This window comes from Protopterus annectens, chromosome 3.part0 (assembly GCF_019279795.1).
Source record: "Protopterus annectens isolate FY-2018-M chromosome 3.part0, PAN1.0, whole genome shotgun sequence".
Classification (NCBI taxonomy): Eukaryota; Metazoa; Chordata; order Ceratodontiformes; family Protopteridae; genus Protopterus; species Protopterus annectens.
The window spans coordinates 76,225,955-76,246,798 of NC_056731.1; positions in this window are offsets into that span (position 1 = coordinate 76,225,955).

The following is a 20,844-nucleotide window of genomic DNA, read 5'->3' on the forward strand; positions in this document are numbered from 1 at the left end:
ATAGGATGGAGAACAATAGCGTCTACTGCAGTCTGTACAGAGCCCATGTCTCGTAAGTGCGATATACATACAGTTGTCAATCATCCTAACCCAGGGATCTGCAACCTGCGAATCTGGAGCCACATGTGTCTCTTCAACCCTGCAGTAGTGGGTCCTTGTATGTCTGAGGATTAATGGACACACTACCGCACAACACACACACACATACACACACACACAGACCCAGCATTCCCAACACAGGAACACAAGTAGGGACATATGTTAGGTATTGTTCTTATACACTTAGTTATATTATATGTAGTATAACTATATATGAAACTGTATATGCTCTGCTGTCTTCATTGTAGGAGTCAGACATATGTTGTGCCTCCCAATGACATTAGTTCAGTGGATGAGGGGTCAAGAATGGTTCTTTGGATAGTGAAGGCCGCAGACCCCTGCCCTACGTACACAGACCATAGTACTGTACACACAAACACAGAATGTCCAGGTAATGTCCTCGGAAACAGCCCCTACTACACACAACATGTCCAGCAGTCTGTTATCTGACTGGCTGGTTATCAGGTATGCTGTCAATAACTAATGGTGTACAGACCATATGCACCATATATATGCGGGCTTCATTTACATAACACATGTGTGCACCTTTGCAATCTAGTGGTCAGGGTATGTAACAGTCTGCTATGCCTCTGTAAGGCAGTGTATGGGGGATATGCACCATAAGAATCCCAGGGTGTTACAACATGTGAGGGCCACCAGTAGTAAGGTGCCTTACGGTAAGCAGATGTACATTACCATACATTTCACCTTGGGAACATTGCTGGCCTACTGCTTACTGCCATCAGTGTAATTGTGATGATTACAGTTATGCATTGTTATGTGACAGATACCATCCATAGTGTCAACCCAGGTCTTTTCCCCATAGGGATTGCATGTAGAGTGTATTTGGGAGCAACTGGGCTATACATCTGCATGACATACTGTGGATAGTTTGTTATGCTGTGGCCATGTCAGTCTTTTCTGTTGGATTACCAGAAGGCCTTGGCATGGACACCAACAGATGTGATGCTTTTGGACTACTGTAATAAAGAATATGTTTGAGTGTTGCATTACTCTGCATGTATGTCAAAGCACAATCAGCTATATGACATGGCATATACAACTGTAAAAGTACACAACTAAACCTTTCCTTTGTATACCAACCTGTGTGTTGTGTTACATCCATTGACTTCTCTGTGGGTACATGTATCAGGCAACACTTGTCTGTGATATGGGTGACTCATACAATGTCCATCGGATGAAGTTGCAACTGTAGGGATACTGTCTGTTCAGTATGGTGTGCAACCTCTGATTATATACCTTCCTAGACATACCTCAGTGTGTGTCTGTGTAGTTACATATATATATATATATATATATATATATATATATATATATATATATATATACATATATATATACATATATGAGTATCTGCATACATGTGTGTGTGTATAGGTATCATAGGACTGTTCATTGCTTACACATTGTACATTCACTATGGTAGCCAGACTGTACTGCATGATATGTTACCAATACCAGCCTGACATAATACAGGTGGGATGGCTTACTGTTAACATCTTTTGGCCATGTATTGTCAGGTCCTGGTTATGGCAATTGCAACAGTCGGAACTGTATTGCAGGGGGGTATCAATACGTGTAAGACATATGTTGCTTGAGCCCCCTCACCCCCATTAACGGTGCTTGTGTTCATATATGTCTTTGTTATGTTATGCTATGATATCTATAGATATATATATATGTACACATACGCACACACACACACACACACACACACACACACACACACATATATATATATATATAATATATATATATATATATATATATATATATATATATATATATATATATATATATATATATATACACACACACACACACACACATATATATATATATATATATATATATATTTTTTTTTTTTTTTTTTTTTGCTGTATAAATATCTATATATTGTCATATATATGTAGACAGATTTGTATAGATGTATGCATGGAGAGAGTGAGGTATATATATCTATATATATCTATCTATATATATATATATATATATATATATATATATATATATATATATATATGTACATGCACACATACATCTAGATGTTAAAGTACATTTTCTGTACTGTTGAATGATTGTGCTGGATGACAGTTTTCTGAAGCCATCAGATGTATGTTTATCTGTCATAGCTTAGTGGTAATTCACGTTGTCTATGGTGTATAGGTTCCTGGATTTGAGCCTTGCAGACACTGTTTAACTTGTTGCTGGGCAGAACACGGTCCGTTGGGTACAGAGTGATTAAGGCAATTTAAAGTGGGTTTGCACGGAGCTAAGCACTGCTAACTTCTGGTTACAGTGTCATACACTCAGTTGGCTTATATATTGCTTAACCTGTGTAGGCAGTGCTTACCCCCAATCAAACCCACTTACACCAGCTCAAAAGTGCCTTAATCACACTGTATCCAACAGGCCGTGTTTTGTCCAGCAACAAAATAAACAGCTCCTGCAGGCCTCGAAACCAGGAAACTGCACACTATAGACAAGGTGATGTACCACTAAGCCATGCCAAACACAATTAAGTCCGATGTTTTCAGAAACATATCATCCAGTCCAGTCATGCAACAATACAGAGAATGTATACCAACATATAGATTAATGTCTGTGTACGGAAGCACTTTACATAATCGAATTACTGAAATCTCGAATGTCATATGGTCGAGACCATATGATCGACGTTTCAGTAAATCGAATATGTAAAGTTTTAAAAAATAACACTTTACTTACCTTAAAACGTTACGTGCACACAGAGGCAAGGCTTCTTGTACGCTCTGTGTGTACATAATGTTTTTATCTTTTTTGCGGTGTTGACAGGAAGTGGGAAATCTCCTGTTTTGCGCTTCCCGCATACAGCGCAATATGGGAGATTTTCCTTTTCCCCACTGTAGCGCGATCTCGGAGTTGGTATATTTACGTAGGGGGGGTGGGGGGCACAGCCCCCCACATGGGAGGTGCAGGGGGGGGTGAAGCCCCCCTGCAAAAGCGATGTTTGACTTTTTTTTTTTTTGGGTTTCATTTTAGAAGTTCGAGTTTCCAAAACTCGATCTTTTGGTCTCGACTATATGAAGTTTGAGATTTTGGGAATTCGAGCTTCTGAAGTGAATCCCTGTGTACATATATTAATATCTAAACAGATACAACATATCTGTATATGTAGATATATATATTTCTGAAACTATGTACACATATATCAATATATATGAACATATATAATGCAAATGCCTACATTGACACATAAATTTGTCTACACCTATATGTCGACATATACACAGCAAGTTACATATGTGTATGCAGATATATATCTATGTAGGTATATACAATCATAGTTATATATTTGTTAGCAGATATATATATTTATACAGGTATATATGGCCATACATCTGTATATAGCAATGACAGATTAACAAACGACACATATGTCCTCATGCACCTTTAATGGGGTTGAGAGGCCCCACACACTATACGTCTTGTATGAATAGGCATCCTCCCCACAGCCAGACATGTCCGCCCTGCAATACACTACCAAGTGTTGCAGATCCCATAAGCAGGACCTGACACAACATGGGTACACAATGTTACCAGTACTACATCCCACCTGTATGATGTCAGGCTGGTACTGGTAACGTATCATGCAGTACAGACTGCCTCCCATAAGAAATGTAATATGTGGAAGCTATCAACATCCCCAGGATATATCTATATATATATATATATATATATATATATAGGGCCTATATCAGGTCTATATAGGGTCTATACATATATAGAGATATACATGTGACTACACTCACACACGCAGTTATATGTACAGTAAGATACATAAGTAGAAGGTGACACAATATGGAACAGCCACTATGCCTACAGTTAACCCCTGAACGACTGGACATTGTATGGGCCACCCATACAAATGACAATCGTTGCCTGCAACATATACCCACAGAGAGGTCATACGAAAAACACCACCCACAGGTTTGCAGACACTGAAATCTGTAATCGTGTACTATTACATTTCTATATGCCATGTCATATATCTCTTCAAACACTGACCCATATAAACAGAGTAATGCAACTATGAACCAGTTACAGTAATACAGTAGTCTGGAAAGGTTCACAACTGTTGCTGTCCAGGCCAAGCCCTTCACATTGTACAATAGTGAAGATAAACTGGGCCACAGGATACTAAACAATCAACAGTATGTAGTGCAGGTGTATAGTTCAGCAGCCCCTGTCTACACACTGTACAAACTCAGCAGGTGGTAAAGATGTCATGTGACCACATGGGTAGAAACTGCTACATAACAAGGCATAACTGACACCATCACGAGCACACCGACAAACAGAACAGTTTGTATGGCAGGGTGAAGTAGGCTTGTATTAACCAGATCCATGTCAGTAATGTATATATAGGTGAAGTATATGGTACTGTACAACCAGATACATTAAGGAAGCTCACCCCTGATACCCCGACATTTTGTAACAGCCTAGGTCATTTTATGGTGCCCCCCCAGACTCAATAATACAGGGCCATATACCACTGTTAAATACACTGGCCTCTGGAGTGCATAAGGGCACACATGTATTGTGTAGGTGATGCCCATATATATATATGGCCCCAGCCCCACCGTATGTGTGGGGGATACAACAGCAGTGGACTGATGGCAGCAATGGCAGTGTGATATACTCACAGTCCACTACAGAACAACCACTGACAGCATGACATATGTGCAAAGCTTGGTATGTAGATGATGGACAGAGGCTGGAATGCAGGCAAATATGGGGACAACTGTTTACATACACTAAGCAATGTGCTGGTGTTACAGGATAGTCTGTAACATACCCTTAGTCGGGGAATTGAGGTTAGAAACAGACATGGATGTAGCCATGTACCGATAGCACTCAACACGCACACTGCCAGTGTAATACCTGACACAGGACCTGTGTGGTGGACAGGCAAGACATGATAGACATAGCTCTGGCCAGCAAGATGATAGGCCAGCAGTTGTGAGCTATGCAGACAGACTGCATTCCAAGGTAAACTAGTATGTACACGCACACCCTGTAACACCAGTACTATACAAAGCATAACACAACTCTACTCACAGTCTGTCTGTAGTTCCTGATCCTCCTACAAATATGTGGCTGCCCTGAGTGTGCCAGTTACCCTGTAAGAGGTATTGCTACCTGCTGTCGGTAACACTGCTGCCCACACACAGGATGGATGTCCATCACACAGGAAATGTAAAGGGACCACGCACACATGATGTGGGGATTTATAGTGGGTGGTTGCCATGACAGTGGTAATTGGGAGTAGTACACATGTGTAATCATATATATCTGGCTATCTGGATAAGTATATGTACATATATTTCCACCATATGTCCTGGACATGGATTGTAGCCCAACCCCAGCCCCTATGATCCCAATGTCGTAGGGGAAGGAGATGTCAGGTATGTATAGCAGGTATACTAGCAGACTATTTCTACTGTCATTGGGATTGTCTTCACAGATATGGTGTGTGTGAGTGGTCACATCTGCTTTTAACATGTGTGCCATTGGCTACTGATAGACATCCTAAGGACATCATTGTACAGTACCGCTGCTAGCACATAATGCCACTGTGGACTGCAGCAGAGATATTGGCAAATATATGTGGAAAGTCTCACACACTCTGTACAGTCCAGAGGTATACACATAAGCCCTTAGTGCTAAACATGTGTACCATGCCTGACAATATAGATGTATATGGCCATGTATATGGGTATAACATATAATGGTTGGTATATATTTGCCACCATAGCTTATACATTCACACACCCCTGTCTGGCCTGACACATAATGACCGCTGGTACAGGGGTGCCATGGCCACATACTACCCACTAGATATTGACATACATCTGCACAGCATCCCACTGCTCTGTCTGACATACATGATTGTTAAGGGAGGAACAGCAGCAGTACATCTGGCAAGTATCTGCACATAACATCTCACTGGGTAAGTACACTAAGCTGCTAGGCATGTCACAATGCACTGTGCAGGCTGCAGGCAGACTGGCTCAACACTGGCCTACATCTCCTATGGGGGAATGCACATGTACCTGCATATAAAGCAGGCTCAACAGGCATGTCACAGCACAGGGTAAGATACACCTGTGTGAAAGTACATAACCATAACCAATGTGAACACAGCCACAGTCACATATGGTTAGCTAGCATGATATTACAGTATATGAACTATCTGTTCTACACCATCCTCATATGTGCCACTCACAAACTGACCCTACATATACTGGCCTGCTACACAGTTTGGTCTGGTGGCTGTCTGTGATATAGGGCACATGTGTGTATGGCCCTACAAACATGTACGCCAATACAGTAATATACAGTGGAGCTGAATGTAACATCAGATAGGAGGGGAACTAGAACAATGACATCTACCACAGTCTGTACACAGGCTAAGGTACATATTAACACTATGCACACTGTCGACATTCACCATAGGTGCACACACTTCAGTACTGAACAAACATCCACAGAATGTCCAGGTAATGTCATGAAATGTAACCCCTACTGTACATAACATGTATAGCAGTCAGATATATCACTGGCTTGTTATCAGATATGATGACATTAATTATGATGTACAGCACATATGCACCACTTCATGCACGACATATATACAAAGGTTGACAGAGGTGTGACTGGAAGCACATACACAGGGCCAATATTGACATGTTGCTGTGATAACCGCATACATTTTCTGTTGTAACAGAGTTTGTTGCAACATAAGTCCTATGATGGATATGACGTTGGTAACTATCACAGCTTTCACCATCTACAGACTGCAATCCTCACACTACCTTCTACAGTCCACAGATAGATGCTCTGTGGGTGACACATGAAGCCAAAGACACAACACTGCCCCATCTGCAGATGACCCTGCAGATGGGGATTCCTCATAAACATGGAACTGACATAGCAGGTATTGAGACATGTACAACAGCCATATCCACACAAACACTGTTAAACCAACATTACTCCAAATGCAATATAGCAGCACTTACAGTCTGTAGTCAGATCAGGCACATCCCCCTCCAGTTTGTTGCCCTCTTTCCACAGTGTATGTTGTTAGAGGTAAATCCCAATCCATCTGAGATGCTGTTTGCCAAATGACAGATCTAGTTCCTGCTCACAGTGGATGAAAAGGGCCAACACCGCCTTGATGTTCCTAGATATTGGAGTGTGTTTCCATGCAACTGACTATTGGAATGTTACCACAGCTGTTTCACATGCAATCTTTCTCCAGATCCCCAATAAGACTCCCTACTGGCACAGCTATAGGGTTAAGATCTGAGCCAAGTGGTCAAGCCAAAACCTCTAGCACCCTCTCTGTCCAACCAGTGCTTTGGTCCTGCCCAAGTAGCTGACACACACACACACACACACACACACACACACACACACACACACACACACACACACACACACACACACACATACACACACACACACACACACACACGCGCACACACGCACACACACTGAGATTTGATTTATATACAAACAGATAGAGAATCCTGGGGAAGGCTGGTACAGTTTTACTAGCTATGCCCCCTTCTGCCAAGACTATAAGGTAGTTATCACTGCTACCAACCATTACTTATCAGCTACTGTAAGGCTACTGTGTAATGTTACTATTATCCAAATGGTAAGTGTGACCAAGACTATCAAAGCAATTGGAGTGGCCTATACAGTGTCACTAAATACATATGCAAGTACTCCAAGAGATTCAATATCTCTAAACAAACTAGCCAAAATTAAAAGGTTTAAATGTTTTTAATAATAAATAATAAAAGAACAAGCAATATTCAATAATTCAACACAGTGACTACAGAGTTCAGAATCACAGGAAATATTTTAAAATAACTTTGCAGGACAGTCGTAAATGAATACAAAAAACATCTAAACTAATGTTTTGCTATATTTCTATCTCTAAAAGAAATACTATACCTAAATCTTACTTAAGAGTAGCATACAGGCATAAGTGCTGAAAGAATGTTTCTAGGTCCAAGACAATATACACAATGCAAAGGCTGTCTCTGGGATAGTTCTTAAATTACTATCAAACATTACTGCTAGGTCATCTTTGGATGACATCACTCTTTGTCACCTTCCCTCAGTTCCCAGGCGAACAGGAAACATCAAAATTTTAGCATCTCTGAGTAAGAAGTACATATCTCTCAGAAGTTTGCCTAGACCTGTAAGTCAAAAAACAGTTAAACACTTTTACATTTTATACCTAGTAATTATTTCTGTTTCAAGATAACAGGAAAACCTCTCACTCTGGACATTGTGTCTGTTTGCTGCACTGAAACTAACTTTTTTATAGCACATTGTAAAGTACGTAATTTCAACTTATTTTCTTAAAGTTTTGTAAGTTAACTCTGCATGTCCCAGCCTCTGCTATCAAAACATACATTTGCACAGGTATATAGTTCATACACATCTCTTTTCTTTTCCAGTAGGATACACTGTGGTTACATTCCTGATGCTCAGTGCATAAAATACAGTTCAACACACACTTCTGCACCAGTAGTTTAATATCCACATAACATATAGTTCTCTTACATTTGCAAGACAAGCATATGAATCATATTACTATTCACAAATGACATATGATTATTTTCAAAATTCCAGATAGATTGGCTGGCAGTGTCACATCTGAATACATATCATATTAATATTTTCAAGTGACGTATTATTATTTACCAAATTCCAGATAGCTGGTCTGGCATTGTCACTATATATACTGCTGTGGAGAATAAAGTTATGATACAGGCACTACAGTGACACAACTCATTCCTCCTAAGAGGCAGGGCATACAAGTCCTCCTGTGACTTTATCTGGGAGCAGGTGGTCAACAATGTCAATGCAATCAGAGGATATGTTTATATATATATATATATATATATATATATATATATATATATATATATATATATAAAATATATAAATGTGCATGTGTGTATATGTATACACACACACACACACACACACACATATATATATATATATATATATATATATATATATATATATATATATATATATATATATATATAAATAAATTAGCTTATATTTGATATCATCATACATATGTACAGTAATCAAAAATGGTGGGGGAAAGGAAACACTGAGGAAGAGAGAAGGATGGGAAGGATAAAACTGGACAGGAGACTTTTGTATGAGATGTTTCTTATTTTGCAGATGTAAAAATTATTATTTTATGTTTTTAGAACATTTGCATTGTGATGCTTATTATCTGTGTTTCATCTCCCTTTTTTATCTGAAGGCACATCTGGTTCTGATTTTGCATGACTACCTGAACATCTTTCTTATTGTTATTACTCTGCATAAGGTGGATTTATGTATACATGAAAGTCCTTTCTGCATTGCATTGGCATCTATTATTGTTTAAAATACATCTTACATAACATAAGTTAGATCAGTTTTTATGCCATTTCTTGCTTTTTATGTTGATTACTTGTTATCATAGACGATTCTGCCAGAGGCACTGTGGAACTCCTACTGCCTAATGTCTGAGTATCAGTAGCATCTGATGAAGATTATCAGCAATGAAAAGGCACAGTCTGGGGGTGCAGAGGGTCAGTCTGACATACAGATTGTGGCTTCCACATCCCCTGCCCAAACTTCAGACACAGTCAGTTTGCCTATGCAAGGACCCCTCAGACATAGTACAGGTTAATTGTGACACAGCTGATCAAGATAGTGTGGTTATTCCAGTTTCAGAGCTGGTTGAATTTCCCCATGGCCATGATGAGGACCAAGTACCAGACAAGGTAGTTGTTAGAGGTGCTCAGAGGAGGCTTGCTTTACACCCTTCTCCTGATGCTGGTGTGTCATTAAGTGTCACACGATGAATGCATTGGGCTGTTGAGGAGGCACAGGCATGTTCCACCTGGGCTTCAGAAGAGATACTGAAAGTACAAAATTTTGAACATTCCAATAAGTAAGATTGCCTGAACTTTGTGGGTGACACTGCCTAACCTTTGTGGGTGACTCCTTGAACAGGATCAGGCAGTATCTGTAATGGAAATTCCACTGGGGGAGGGTTAGCATTCATGTAGCTGAAAAGCTACTACATCATTAAGTGTTAGCTGATGTGGTCTTGTCAGATCCTGCTCCTACAGTGGCACTATTTCCAAAGCTGTGTCAGTGATTGTTGTGTCACACCCAGAAGTGGTAGGTCATGTTGTCATGATCCTGGGCATAGCCATGATGAGAGTTCACCCAGCAGACATTACTCACATTCATGTAGCACACCAACTTTTAGCCAGAACCATGGGACTAGCAGTGCAACTACTGGCAGAGGTAGTTCTTGTGGTAGGGGCTGATGATGATGAAATTAATACACTACCATGCAGGGTTGACACTTGTTTGAGATGCCAGGACATAGTGGTAGCACAGTGCTTGATTGTGTTAATGCAGACATACACACATTGCAAAACAACTTACCCATACTACCTCAAGCACATGTGCAAGTTATATAAACGCTACTATTGACTGATATAAATCTCTTGATACTGGCCTTGAGAATTAAATACTTACTGAATACATTGCTTTTTACTCACACACACACTCACTTTATTGATGCCAAGCTTGCCATCCTATATCCTACCACCATCACCCTGTGCAAGTGATGATGACTGTGCCCTGCCCTTTACACGTTTCTTTATGGCTTAAGGCTGCCTATATGTCTGATGCAGAGTGGATAGCTAATGCATGCCTATTCAGAAGCCTGCTTTAATGTAAATGTATTGCAGAAGAAATGGTTTGATTTATTGTTCCTATTTATTTGGGAATTATTGCATATGCAATTGTTAACCCTCATTGTATTTGTGTTAATATTCTTAATAATGCAGTCAAAGTAGATAGCCAATTATTGTCTATTTATACTTGTAAAAATGATGTTACCCTTGACCTGCTCAGTGATAGTTTATGTATGCTGGACAACTGAAATGCAAGCTGCACAAGAATTGGTAAAATCCATAGCTGTATATTACATATATTACTGTACACCTGAGACATGTTTCAGCTTAGGATCACATAAATATTTGCCTATAAGAGTAGTCAGTTATATATTTCTTTTTTCTTTCATACAGGTTCCACACTTACCTTGTTAATACTGCAGCCATAAGATTTGTCCTTGGGGGTTGTCTCTGTCTAATGTTAACAACACACAACCATTACGTGGTTATGTAAGGTTACTGACTCTTGCAAGCATTAGCTTAAATTTAATTTTTATATGTATTTATGATCTTCACTTAGGTAGTGTGTGTGTGTGTACTGTGCTTTGTCTCTTAGCCAGAGCCATGACATATTGTGCCCAACTATATCTGTCAGCACCACCTGCAATTGATGATTCTCCCTCAAACACATGTGTATCTGCTGGAGATGCTAGCTATACCTGTGGTCATGGATGCTGTGGTCCTGCCCCTTGTTGTACTTGATGAAGCTGATTCCATAGAATTATATTGTGCAAAATGGCACAAAATGTAAATACGTAATGCTGCACATATTTTGTTTCCATTGGGATGGATTCTCCATGATTTCCCCAGGGCCTCATGTGAGAGTGGTAGGGGTTGTGTAATTCCTATAGTGTTTCCCTGTCCATCCTGTATAGTTTCTGTGATATGCAGTCCATGATAAGCCAAACGGGGTTTTAACACCCTTCTCGACCAAGGTCTGGTAGCAGCAGCAGCACTATGAATTAAAGCCTGCTGCCCATACAGGTTAATGATGGCAGCAGCAACCCCTAACATTTTTTTCTAAATGTAATTGTGCCCATACTCCAAAGAGTTTTGGATTTCAGTGCAAAAGGGAGCATTGAGTACACAATTATTTTAGACATTCTTGAATAGTTCCAGCTTAATTAATATTTAATACAACTACTTATGCCTTTATTAGTATATTTACCACTTATCCTTGTTTTCAGTCGCTGTACTAAGTGCAGACCATTTTTAATAAATACCAACTAGCACGCTATTGTGTGCACATCACGATATTCAGCATTAAGTGTAGGCATTCATGAATTTGGCCCTAAGTGTCCAACTAGTGTATGTGGTAATTTTCTTGCTCTCGTCATAGTTCATGATATGCAGTCAGAAAATCTAAGACTCTGTAACTCATTATATTATAAAAGGAAAACAGGTAAACATTTTATTTCCCACACTTACCCCCACACTCGTGTCCATGCACATCTCTCTATTTGTGTGTGCGAGCTGGCATGTGTGCATGTGGGTGTGTATAGACAGATATATAGATTGATAGATAGATAGATAGATAGATAGATAGATAGATAGATAGATAGATAGATAGATAGATGGACAGATAAATAGACAGACAAATTTATCCAGTGGGGAAAAACACATTAGCATGTATTTGTAAATTACAGATCAACTTGTTAATGGCTTGAACAATTCTCAGTACAATGTAATCGATGTATATCTATGTCTGTATATATGTATCTACCCCTCTCTCTCTCTCTCTCTCTCTATATATATATATATATATATATATATATATATATAAACACACACACACAGACACACACACACACACACACACACACACACACACACACACACACACACACACACACACACACACACACACACACATATATATATATATATATATATATATATATATATATACACACACATAGATAGATATAGATAGATATAGATAAGGATATATATGTGCGTGTTTGTGTGTGTGTGTGTGTGTGTGTGTATATGTATGTATGCAAGTTGAAAAGTCATAGCTTTATCCAACACTATCTAAACTGGACTGCTAACTACTTCAATAAATTCAGTCAACTTTCAGACAATTTCTTGTATTATGCACTATATGATTTTAATTAGGTAATCTGTAATACACTATTCCCTGTATTAGATCATGCTTCTGGTAGGTCTGAAGGCAGTGTCCATGTCTTGCATACATATTTTTTCTAAATCCTCCAGTATACTAAGTATCTAACTACAATGATGGATTAAGTGAGGAAAACAAGCCCGCCAACATAATAGTAGGACCCAAAATAAAATCAGCAGCTACTTTGCCACTGAAGATCTCAGTACTTGCCTACTTTACTTGCAGTCACAGAATGCAATCAGCTATTGTAGCAGTTTTGTAAAGAAAAATGATATCCTTGCCACGCATAGAAATTGCCTAGTGCACAAAAGTCAATTTACATAATGGTGAAAAAATGTTTGCAGTCAGAAAGACCTTATTATTATCTCATTAACATGCCTGTCAATAACACTCTAGATGACATTAGGGTTCCAATCATCTCATGCACCTATTGAGAGCCCCTCGTCCAGTTAATTCACATGAAATCAGTGTATTTCTACAAAATCACATAAAACTGTTGAACTTCCACAGAATGATTAATAACAATAATCATCATCATGTCGGGTCTTTCCTTAGAAAATGCACTATTCAAATGCCTCAACACTTACAGCAGACTTATAACCCATATTTACTTAATTATTTATTAAACTGGGTAACTTGGCTAATGGTTACAGATCACCTTCAGTCATAATTAACTCAGACTCCAAGGGTAACAGTAAAGATTATATGGATTGATAAGAAGAAAAGGGAACAGATCAACAAAAATACTCAGAAAGATAGACATGATAAAAGCAATGTGCAGTATTAGGACAGATCAGGATCTATCGTACACTATCACAAATAATAAACTAAAAATATCAGCACAGGCAGAAACACATAGAAGATATGTAGATAAATATAAAGGAAAAGTACACAATAAGCAATGTATTGATGACCCAAAAAAGTTTTATAGAGAATTGGGAGACAAGACAAAAGGATTTGAAACACCACCAAAAAAGTAAGAAAAAGATACATTTTGGAGAAATGTCTGTGGATATACTGTAAAATATAACAAAGATGCTAAATAAAAAGAAAAAAAAAAGTTCAAATGTATAGGCTATGAAATGGGATAACATAATAGCCAGAGAGATTGAAACAAAGTTAAGAAATACTCCTAACTGGAAAACCCCAAGTCCAGATGCAGTACCCTAACTTCCAGGTATTAACATCTTTACATGAAGATTTAACCTTGAGTAAGAACTATTTATGTGCTCACCCTGAACAGACATCAACCTGGTTAACAACAGGAAAAACAGTGCTCCTACTTAAGAATGAACCCACAAGCTATCCTAAAAGCTATAGACCAATAACTTGCTTTCCAACAATAAACAAACTATACACTGGAATTGATGCCAACAGTGTTTATAGTCATTTAGAAGAAAACTCAGTCATGGTAATAGAACAAAAGGATAACAAAAGAAAAGTCATATGGAACAAAGGATTGTTGTTAAATAAAGTCATAATGGAAAACTGTAAAAAGGGGAAGAATCTTAGTATGGCATGGATAGACTGCAAAAAGCATTTAACAGTATCACGCATTCATGAATAAAAGAGTGCTTAAAAACATACAACATACACCATATACTGATCAGTTGCATTACAGTGACCATGAAACAATGACAAACTACTTTACCCAGTTAACAAGGCATTTCTTTTCTGCAACAATTCTCAGAACTCCTTGTTAGCTTAGAGTGCAAATGGTCTGGATGACTGGGTCAATAATGAATCAAACGAGTTTTCCAAGGAACTTCATAATATCTCAAGTGTTTCAGTGTCAGTCAGATAGCTACTCCTGTGATCCATTTACAGCAGGACTCTTTAGACTTTGTCTTCCAGGTAAAGTTTATTATAATAGATTTGACACTGAAGACAGATTCATGGTCAGGTCATTATATGGTTCATTTTAAGTCTGGGTTGCAAATGATCCTTCCAGCTTATACAGAGCTTGCCAATGACAGGGACATATATAACATCATTTACAGCCCTTAAACTTATTTAGGGGAACAGAGATAATGGTAAAGATTCTTTGGTTACATCCCATAAACTTATCATGATGCATGCACTAGATTAGTCAACCCAGAAGGTAAATGTTATATCTATTTGTTCCTCAGGAGCCACAGGTTAACCATGATCTCTGCAGACTACATATGCCTGGATCAGCCTTTATGAGGAAAAAGCTCAGTTTGGATACCCACTATACCATATACAAAATGAAGAAATCAAGTAGCAAGACACTATTCCTGTCGAGAGAAAGACAGAGAGAGAGAGAGAGAGATCCATTGCATGTAATTATTTAGCTGTACTCTTCTGAGGAGAGGATGTGCTTTAAATTCCAGCCTGTCTTAGCAATTGAAAGCCTTTCCTTTGTCTCAGACTATAAAAGTCATAACATTTTTATTGGTAAAGTTGCAAAGATCATCAGTATCCCCCCAAGATGCATCCTTTGTGCACTGTTGCTATGCATGTACAAAGGATATGACTTCCTCAAGCCTGAGGTTATTTGTGGATGTGGTTTCATTTTTATATTTAACTTACCATGGGATGGATTCTGGACATAATCAGATGATTAGCTCTTGCCTAGTGCCTGTAGGTCCAGTGATTTAACCTCTTAGACTATCATTTTAGAGATGAGATTGTTGTAACAGTATTTAGAGGGGTCTTTATTAGAAGAATGAATAGACTAAATATCAAATGGCCTAAAGGCCAAAAATGCTGGACCTCAAAGTGATTTTTTTGTGAGATCGCAGTACAGCAAGGATAGGAATATTTGCCCTTTCCTCACTGTAGTGCGATCCCGGAGTTGGTATATATATTTAGCGGGGGGGGGGGGGCTAGCGAGTTTGAGGTCCAGCATTTTCAGCCTTTAGGCCGTTCGATGTGTAGTCTTTTCATTCTGCTAATATAGACCCTTTTCTAAGATGCAGTAATTTCCTCTATCTTCAAGAAATAATTTTTATTCCAAACAATGTGGAGAGTTACTGTACTTTCTCAATATTAGCGGACCGGAGTTCCGCTGTGGCGACCCCTAACCGGGAAAAAGCTGAAAGACACAAACAAACTGTACTTTCTCAATATTCATTCTTTGAGTAAGGTTATTGAAAGCAATTTTTATAAAAATGCATTCTTGTTTAACATTCCACAGTCTATATAATCTTTGTAAGTCTAATTTTAGATCAAAGCTCAGAGCTGATCGCACTTTTAAACAGGTTGTTAGTGACCTTATTATGGGATTTCACCATGGTTAATCATGACCCTGGGTCTCCTTGACCTTTTAATACCTTTTGATTGCAGTGAACCATGATAGTCTGACTGGTCACCTTCAGTCTCAAAAATGCCCCTCATTTGTGTCTTACTTTTTGGATTATATTTAGTGAGTGATTTCTAATATTAACACCTACAGTATTCACATATTGATATGAAGAGTCCCTCAGTGCTCACTTTTTGTGACATTGCTGTTCACTATTTATATGTCGCCAGCCTGTCACTGAGGAGGACAACCAACATAGAGATATTGACTATCAAAACCATGTTGATGACAGTCAGCTAAACTGCTCCTTTTACCAAGAGGCTTTGTCCATCTTTGTACATCACTTATTTGCATTAAAACAACTTTGTGAAAACAGCGATGTTGTTAGTCCATGCCACTGTCTGTTTATTGTTGCATATTAATTTTCTTACTCCCACTGGTTTTATGGGGACAGAATGGAATAGTTTTCAATGGGTGCTTCTAGACATGCTTCTTGATGACTTACATTACATGATCAGGTGTCTGCTTCCATCAGGACATATTATTTCTACATGAAAATGATGGTCCTGAAAAAATGCCTTATTTGACTGCTGCACAAAGTGAGACAGACACATGAAATATTGATTTCCTGTCATGATAACTGCAATGCCCTCTACCTCTGGCTTACAGAAGAGGTTAAGATTCAACAGCAGCAGGGGCAGAATTACTTGGCCTGGATCCTTACCTGTAGTTCTTGTACCAACTATATTACATCTGTGATGAGTGAATTTGTACTGGCTGCAAGTCATTGCTGTGTCTGTTTTTTTTATTTTTTTATCAGTTTTAACATTCAGACTATGCAATCTGACTCCTGTCTTAGTGCTCCTGTTGCCATACTCTACAGTGAGATCTCACAGATAGAGGATATGCTTCTGGTTGTTTAACAATCCTTTAGAGACAACTACCAGGCATTCTTTTATCAGCCACTTTCTGGTCCTGAGAACAGTTAATGTCCATTACCGAGGCATAGATTTCTGAAATTTCCCTCCAAATCTCTAAAATGCCATGAATATAGGAAAGATTTTTAGACTTGTTAAAGTATTCTTTTTTCTTATGCAGCATTTCTTATATATATATATATATATATATATATATAATTTTATTTAACCATGCTGACATAATTGAGTTATTATTCCTTTGTGTTTTTTTGTATGCTTTAATTAGGTGAGGTAACCCATACTTATAGAATTAAATACATTGATAGCCATAAATGTAAAATAAAATAATTCAGAAGTACAAATTTATAAGATTAACAAGATAAACTTAACTTTTGCACAGCCAGCATTCTTACATAAAAATATAAAGCACCCATGTATCTGGATAGTACCATTTTAAATCCACACATAAGTATATTTTTCTTCCTGTCCCTTAGGAAATTACAATATTATGTTAAACTATAGAAGTGCATGTAGTCCTCACACATGAACATTTACAGACACAAAATTGCAGATGCCCAGATTATAACAGCAGTAAGATGTGCTGTATGTGGCACATAGTATGTGTTAGTGATTTGTAAAGTACTCATCGTTGAAGTTTTACCTGATAATGTTCCATGAAATACAAAGCTGTGCTGTTCATACCTTCTCTGTCTTACTACTTACATGATCCTTAGGCTTTCACAAAAGCTTATGAAGCTTTTGTTGAAGCCTGCTGTGCTAGTTACTACATTCAGAATGAATGTTTTGAAAGTATATTTTTTCTCTCTGTGGTGATTAGAGCTCATCTTTTTGTACTGCTTTTTCTTTGATTTAGCTCATCCTTATCCATGGCTTGGTGTTCCTTGGTTGTGATCATAATTTGATTATTCAGTACTTCTGGCAGCTAAACCTTTGAGCCATATTACCTTCAGACCTGAAATACTACACAAAGCAGACTCTCAAGTAAACATGTTTAACTGGCTGAACTTAGTCTTTATGTTTTTAGTAAATAGTTATTTGTGAAAATAGATGCCCCATTTGCTAGGGCGACCTGGGAGCATTAAGACATTATTTGCAGTATTAGGTTACAAAAGAAAGTGTTGAAATGTTTCAGATGTAGTCAAATGTCTTTAGAATATGAACAATGGGAAGTCCTGCTATTTTTTTCTCGCTTTAGGACCACGTCGCCCAGGTGTGAGAGTAATGATAATGAATATGTTGGTGCAGCTTCATTTTCTGATTCTTTCCAATATGACTTGCTACTGCATAACTTGTTTTGCGTCCTGTTGACTGTAAACTGATAAGGCTGTAATCTGTACATTCTTACTGTTCATCTGAAGTATGGTGCAGTCCTCTGTATCCAAATAACAATCGTGCAGAAATCTCCATTTAATGAAAGTGGTATGTGCCCCCTGCAGTTTAAAAATGTTAATTACTCTGCTACTTAGCAGGTTTGGCAGCAGATCACTGTTCCATTTAAAGGAGGACTTAGAAATGCCAACTGGGAGAGAAAGAAAGAGAAAAAGATTCTGCTCTGTGTTGCTGTGCTAATTTGGAAATATGCTAACGTGCCACACTGGGTGGTAAGGCAAACAAAGTCATTTGAAAATACGGGTGAAGAATACTAAGCGTTTCAAAATGCTCTATGTTGTGAGGGAAAGAAGTTTATCTTAATACTGAACAAAGTGTGTGCCGACACATAACTGTTATCAAATAGACAAGTTCTTGGATCACCCATCACTTATCTCACCTGAAAAATCTGAACTACTGATACAGACAAAGATAGTTGCTTGGATTTTAAAGACACGTGCTCTATCATTTAAAATGTATTCTATCAGCAGCAGCAGCAGCAAAGCAAGCCAACCGTTATGGAAATGTTCAAAAGAAAAGCTGTACTTAAAAGAAAATATGGAGTATTTATTTTAGCTTTTCACCAATAATACAGGATTGGTAAATTACAGAGAATGTCACAAAAGTTATCAGATGTACCCACGGCATACTGTTTAGTGCTGTGAAGATGATGTAGACTACTCAATTCACAAACTAAAAATTATGTTTGCAAAGATGTGTATAATGCAAATGAGACTGAACATTGCAGACTTTTCCCTATAAGACAGTTACTTCCACAGTGGCAATGGTATTGTGGATTTAAAACATAGAACTGAATCTTGTAACAAATCCAGGTTACACAAAGGTCAGTATCACACTAAGCACAGTATATGCCGATATAAATACTCAGACAAGCTGCTGCTTATAGAATGTAAACACCAAAAGCATATCCCTACTTCATATATTTAAGGAATAGTATCATAGGATCATAGGAGGATACTAGACTATTGGCTCTGAGGACCTTATAAGTCTTGCCAAGAGTTTAGTCCATGTTAGACAAGTCAGCACCCAGAGCCCCTGTCCAGCAGGGACACAGGTGGAATCCCGGGTGTGTATTTTCTGTTTCCCATCCAGTTATCCAAGTTGAGCTTAAAAAGGGATAATGAGGTACTCTGCTTGATGTGAAGAGGGAGTCTATTCCACAGATGGGAGAGCCTCTGGGACACAAATCTGTCCCACCAACAAGTCCTATTGATATCACAGGCCAGGATGAGGTTGCACGTATAGGCTGCTCGAGTGGCGCTTGACTTGTGGATATACAGCAGTCCCATCAAGGCAGAGTCTGAGATTACTTTGTATGCCAGACAGAAGTCACCTCTGGGGAGTCTGTATGAAACTGAGTAGAGGGCAGGGCCTTTAGCCTATCTGTGTAGGGTAAGTGTTTGAGACTCTGAATTCTCCTGGTGAGGAACCTCCTTGGTCTCTCCAGCTGCTGCATGTGCTTTGCGAGGTACATGCCGAAGGGGACATTGTACTCAATAATTAGCCTTATAAGGGAAGAATACAGGGATTTTATGACCTCTTTGTCCCTGGATAAGATACCATAACTTATGAGGTGGGACATGTAGAAAACTTTCTGTACAATGGAAGCAACATGGTGGTCAAAAGTAAGGTTGCTCTCAACCTGGGTGCCCAAATTCCTCACTACTGATTCTGTACTTAGGATGTTGTTATTAATGTGATAATATGTGGGGACATCACTCTCCCCAAAGGGGATGATGATGCATTTTTTGACAATTAGCCTGAGGCCATGTTTCTGGCACCAGTCATTTGTTTGGGTGAGACCCTCTTGGAGGACGTCCACATCACTTGGGGAATTGATGACTGCACCCAGCTTGCAGTCATCTGTAAACTTGGTCAGCCATAGCCCACTGGTTTTGGCCTGTACCTCAGAGAAGTATATCCAGAATAACAGAGGCCCCAAGGCTGATCCCTGGGGTATGCCACTCATTATGGGTCTACTACTTGAGGTGCCTTTGCCGATTTTGATTAGGTGGGTTCTATTAGAGAGCCAGTTTGCTACCCATCTGGTAACATATGGATTAATGCCTAGTTGAAAGAGTTTATCTGTTATGCCCGAGTGGAGAATAGTGTTGAAGGCTTTGGCAAGGTTAAGGTAGGTAGTGAGCAACATCTTCCCCATGGCCATGGCTTTGGTGACTG